Below are 6086 nucleotides of genomic sequence, written 5' to 3'. Positions count from 1 at the left end.
GTGGGAGGCGTTTCCCCTCCTGCAGAGCTGCCCGTTGGCTTGGAGGGTGCTGAGGTCTGGCCGGGGGCGGTCAGCCCCTCCGTCAGGGCTTTCTGCCCACGCAGGACCGTGCACGGGAAGGACCAGGCTACCCTGTATGGGGTATCCCACTACGCCGTCGCTCCCTGAAATGGGAACCAGAGCAAGGAGACAGGTGACGGAGAGGAACGACGTGCAACCAGCCCTCCCCACCATGCTGCCCACCCACAGCAAACCCTCCAGCCATGCCCATGGCCCAGGGACACAGGGCATGGGTTTAGGGCCCTCTCCATATCCCTGTCTGTGACATTTTCCTGGCAAACGTAACTATAAATGGAGTTATCAAGTGAACTGTGTCCATCTACATGGGTAGCCCAGACCACCAACCCACCCTTGGGCAGGGTTAGACCACCAGCCCATCCCGGGGGCAGTCTGGATGGGCCCTGGCCGTGGGCTGGTTGCCCCATGTGGGCTCAGGTCCAAGGGGGGCGGAAGGATGGTAGCCTGGCCACCATCCAGGCGAGACAAATGTACAACTTGGTCCCATTTTTCCAGAGAAATCGGGCTCCTCTTGCAGCCGGAGCTGCCTCCTGATCCCTGCCAGACACCAGGGCTCCCAGCCCCATCACTCTCCGAGTCTGCTCCCAAGGTTTCTCCCAACCAAAAGCCATCCCCATCCCACTCCGGTGAGGATAGGGAACTGGGAAGGATGCCACGGATCCCCAGCAGCACCCCAACTCCCAACATACCTTCAAAAGTCCTGGCCGGGCTCTCCAGTGGCAGGAGCAGAGATCAGCGAGCACCGACTGGCCATGGGGAGCGAGGTGTGATTTAGGGGGCACTAAATGCTTATTCCCCCTGATCCTATCACCGCACTATAAATAGGGCCGAGAGAGCTGCTGGTCTCAGACGACTCACAGGAGGGAGGAGCACAGGTCCCGGCGTGACCTTATCAGCATACAGGGGATTAAGCCGATGCCTTGGCAGGATGGCACGGCTCCCCCTCGCCGAGAAGCCCCCCATCCCACCCCGGGGATGTGTTTTGGGGAGAGGGCAGGTTCATACGGCGTGCAGTGACCTGCCCCATCCCAGCATTTTGGGGGGAGAGCTTCCCAACCTGGCCATGGACGGGGGCTCGGGGCAGGGAACAGCAACAATTTGTTTTATTCACTGTCCCAGGGCTTCCTCTTTGCTTTTGCAAGGAAGTAATGTCAACAGGCTTGCTTAATTAAATATGCTAATCATTCAGCCGTAGGAATGCGAGCTGAAACCAGAGATTTCCGTATTGGACAAAGGCTTTGGCTGTTGGGTTTTCTTCCCTTAATGTAAAGAGTTTCCAGATGATGTTCCCAGACCAATTTCCTCAAAGGAGATATGCAAACCAGCTCAGATGGCCTCCAAAAAGAGAGGAAGTGCCTGGAGAAGGGGAGCTTCATTAGCAAACATCTTCTCGGGTGGTTCGGAGGGGGGCTGAACTTCACCGGTCCTCCAGCAGTTATCCCAGATGACCGTGGTCCAGATGGGCCTTTGGAGGACCTGTCACCTCCATGGACAGGACCCTCCTGCACCACTGGTGGCCCCCAGCAAGGCTGTGGGTCTGCGTGAGACAAGGGGAGGACACAGCTTGCATGACACCCGAGCATCCTGACCCTACATGCCATGGTGGGGCCATGTCCTGCCCTGACTTCCCTCTGGCTGGATCCAGCCCTGCGGATCCAGCCTCTCTTCCCCTGGGAAGGATGAAATCCAAGTTTAGCTCTAGGGTTAGGCGGAAAAACTAAAAGCCCGGCCGGATTTCCAACCCACAATCGGCTGCTGGCTTTGCTTTTGGCTTGTAAAAATGTTAGGCGAAGGGGTTTTATTTGTTTTCTTTGTCTCTGCGGGGAGTTGGTCAGGGCAGAGCCGGGGCATGTGCTGCCAGCTCAGGACACGGTGCTGCGCCTCTGGGCTGATTTCTGCATCTCCAGCACAGCAGCCATCTCTGGGTCCCTATCCGCCGCCCAAGGTGGCTTGGAGAAGAAGCAAGTCCCAGCAGCAAGTCCCCCGTGCCAGTAGAGGCTGTCCCAAACGCGTGCACACCAATGAAGGGAGCGCAACCAGCCCAGGCAGGGAGCAGATCACCCCAGCTGCCCCCAGATCGGAAAACATACCAAGGACACCTCATCTTGCTGGGGCAGGGACCCGGATTGCTCCAAAAATCACACCTCTTCACACGCGCTGTGCCTCCAGTCAACCCACTCTCTGCTCTTCTTCAAGCGTGGCCGTGCTTTTGCTTCAACAACTTGTGGGAGAGAAAAATAAGGCTGAAACATCCTTCCCGGAGCCATCAGGAGCTGTGCCCGCCCAGCAGGCAGCCGGCCTGGAGAGCAGTGCTGGGTAAAGCAGGAGCACAGCGGGGAGAGGGACCCTGAGATCATCCCACAAGGCTTTGCCATGAGGGACACCAAGAGAAGTGCTGTGTGAAGGGACACCACGGGCAGAGGATGGGAAAATGGGGCTGAGGGCAGGGAGAGACAGAAGGAGGACATTGCAGGGGAGGGAAGAGTGGTGGCCCATCTGGACGTGATGGACGTGAAGACCTTTCAGTGCTGACACTTCTCTTTGGGATGGATCCCACCAAGGCACCAGCAAACCCCACTCCACCACCACAAAAGTTGTTTCTCTGGCCAGATGTAGACGTTGGCCCTCCAGGTTTGTCCTGAGCGACCCTGTGGCCGGTGGAGAGAAAAAAGGATGCGACGGTAGACACCGACATGGCTATAAAATGAATTGCACCCCATAGCTCGCTCTTCATGGGGTGGTACGGGGGGGATCGAGGCAGGGGACCAAGGGGAATATCTCACTCTCCAATCCCAGCCAAGAGCTCCTCCAGCACGATTACCTAAAGACCAGCTTTCCTTTATTGCACACAAGTGGATAGACATTTAATGTGCTTGTCTATAATGAAATCCATTATCCCCGCCTTTCACGGAGGCCCTACAGTTCTGGTTCCCCCTTTTCATGGCCGGAGGTGGCGGGGGAGAGGAGGTGGAGGGGGGACGGAGCCAGGTATAGCCAGGTCCTTTGTGCGGCCACTCAGGAGGCACTCTCCCCATAAAAGTTTGGGCTCCTAAATGGATCTGACCTCCCCTCCTCCGGCCCCTTTCCCTTTCATTTTCTTTTCCCCATTATCCTCGGAATAAAATAAAAAAAAAAATAAGCCCTCATCCGGATCATTAGCGTCAGAGGCGGAGGCGGGCGCCGAGTGCCACATGGAAGAGGCGACCGTACATTTCGTTCAGTGCCCCTCGAGTGGCGTTTCGCTCAAGGCTGCTCCTTCACAAAGGGAGACGTGAAAATGGTCCCCGCTGGCGGCTCACCGCCGGCCGCCCCGACAGGGCTCGACGCAAAGCTGCCTCTTCACGGAGACAAAGCGCGGCCATTTCTTCTGCTGTCGATTGATGTCTGAGTTGTTTGGGGAGCATTTAGTGAAGGGGGGAGTGGGGAGGGCGGGGGGGGGTGGGGGGAGAAATTCAGTGAGAGAGCCTGGCCAATGCTAATAGAGATAACGGCTCTGAAAGACCCAAGGTTGAGCGCTCAGCGTTTGGTCTGCCCGTCTTCGGCATCCTTCCCTGCTTCTTGAGGGGGACATCAGCTACAACCCCTGTAGTGATCCGGGATTAATTGAAGCCAACTCCAAGAGACCCAGGTACCCCTTGGCCAACTTTTTCCCAAGTCATAGATGCAGACTACACCGCCCTGCCGGTTTTCAAGCGTCCCAGTGAGTAGCTTTTGCTTCAACAACTTGTGGGTGAGAAAAATAAGCCTGAAGCATCCTCCCCGGAGGCGGCAGGAGCCGTGCCAGCCCCGCAGGCAGCTGGCCTGGAAAGCAGTTGAGGAGCCACCTCAGCAGCGTGCTGTGCAGAGCAGCACCGTGAAGCCCGTGGTACCTCCATCCTCCCCTGCCGCGAGCGTTTCTTCTTCTGCTTCCTCCCAAACGCAGGAACGCACCACCGTTTCCACGGGCATGCAACTTCTCGTCTTCCCACTCCATCCCAGCTCCCACTCCGCCTGCTCCCTGCTGTCGTTTCTGGGGGAGATGAGGTCCCCGCCGTCATTGCCCAGGTGCTGCAGCATCTTCTCTGCTCGATGGGCCTGTGGCCAGCCTTCAACAGCCCCCGCGCCCTCGGTGTGCAAACAACCCACCAGCTCGTGTGTGGTCTCTCTTTGAGGGACAAATGTCAAAAAACGCAATATTCCTCCATTTCTTGTTCCTGCTCGGATGAGTGAAGAGACCCCCCCAGGTATCCCTGGATAATTCTCCTTCCCTGACCCTGCCTTGGTTTCCTGGAGGAAAGTACAAACTAACCCAACTCTACCCACCCCAACCTCTTAGGATTGTATTGACCCAAATTAGCTCCCACCACTAATCACTAATCAGTGATTTGCTATAAAATAATCAGCGGTGAGAGGCAGTTCAGAGGCTCCTGAAGATCAGGGAACCCCCAAATCAGAGTAAACTTCAGTGCCCGCGGTCACGCTCCACAAATACCAGCAGAAGCCGAACCCTGAGGTATGGCAGGGCCATGGGTTTCCAAGGGCTCGCGCTCTCCGCCAGCTCCAAGCCCTGGATGCCAAACTGCCCCGGGATGCCCTGCCCTGGGGTAAGCCCTGCCCGGGTGCATCCGATGGAGATTTAGGGTCCAGCTGGAGCTGGGGAGCCGCTTGCCCTCAAGAAGGCACCGCAGGTCTTGGGGCCGCTTTGGGATCCTGCAGGGATCCGGCTCTGCCCGGGGGCTTTGCTAAGCGCCTTCGCCCTTAATCCTTCCCGAGAGGACCAGCCCTGGGCGGAGGCAGCATCTCGAAGGGGCGAGCGAGGCCGATCTCGCCCCTCGGGGCTGCTCCTCCCTGCGGCCTCCCCAGTCCCCCTCCCGTCCCTTTTCAGTGGGGGTTGGAGTTGCAGAAAGGAGGAAAACAAGAGCCGTCTGAGTGTCACTGGGGCTGGGAAGGGGCTGGGGACAGTCCTCCTCCCCACGGGACCCCGAAAAGTAGTGTGAGCTCTGGGTTGCGGGAGTGAAGCCCCTGCTGGGCTCCTAAACCCTGCTGAAAGCCGGCTCCCCCCTGCCTAAGAAGCCGTAATCCCTCTTAGGGGCGCGAGCAATAATCGGGGATTTGGCTCTGGGTGTGCAAATGTGTGTGTGTGTGTGTGTGCGCGCGTGCGTACAGCGCGTGCGTGTGTCTGTCTGTCTATAACTGGCTCAAAAAAGAAAAGAAAGGCAGCGCGAACGAGGAAAGAAAACGCCGGATTGGGCCATTTGGGGGTTCCTGACCCCACCTCTCCTATTGCCCCGGGGCTGGCTCTGCCCCAGGCAGGGGGGGATGATCCATCCCGGAGGGAGGGAGGCCAGGATTTATTCCCCGGCACTTTTAGCCAGCTGAAAGTCAGGCAGCTCCTCCCAGCCCGTGGTCTGAGCTGGCTCTGCCGTCACCGAAGAAGGAGCCACATCCCAGGGAGACCTCGGTGTCCTCAGATGGGTGGCAGGGACCCGAGGAGCTGCGCCGGGCAGGAGGGATGTCCCTCCACAGGGACAGGACACCCCCTCGAGAACGTCACATCTCTGCCCCTAACCCAGCTAGGGATTTGCTGACTCTTCCAGCCCAGAAAACGGGACAATTTCCAAATCCAGGAGCCAAAATGAGATTAATTTGATCTAAAACCAAGGTGCAATATTTATTTACTGGGTTTGGTTGTTTGGGTTTTTTTTGTTACCAGCGCTGGAATTGAGCCCGAGGTGCACCTCGGGGAGGGTTTCCCATACAACGAGCTGTCTTGCTCCCTATGGCCGCTCGCATTCCCAGCTGGAGAGGCAGCTGCCCTCTTCCTGCCCTCCCCAGCTGCTCTGAGCGGTTTCAAAACACTCCGCAACCGAGACACCTGAGCATTCGTGGAGAAAACAGACTTATTCCTGCCCAAGCCATAATTCCCTGCTGGGGGTTACAGCCCCAAAGCCCCGTGACCATCTCGCTGCTCCTACAGCACACTCGCTCCGGGATGTCCACGTCTTTCCTGAACTGGGGATGTCCAGGGA

The sequence above is a fragment of the Chroicocephalus ridibundus genome, chromosome 3, assembly GCF_963924245.1.
Source record: "Chroicocephalus ridibundus chromosome 3, bChrRid1.1, whole genome shotgun sequence".
Taxonomy (NCBI): domain Eukaryota; kingdom Metazoa; phylum Chordata; class Aves; order Charadriiformes; family Laridae; genus Chroicocephalus; species Chroicocephalus ridibundus.
Note: the sequence above shows the minus strand (reverse complement) of the source record.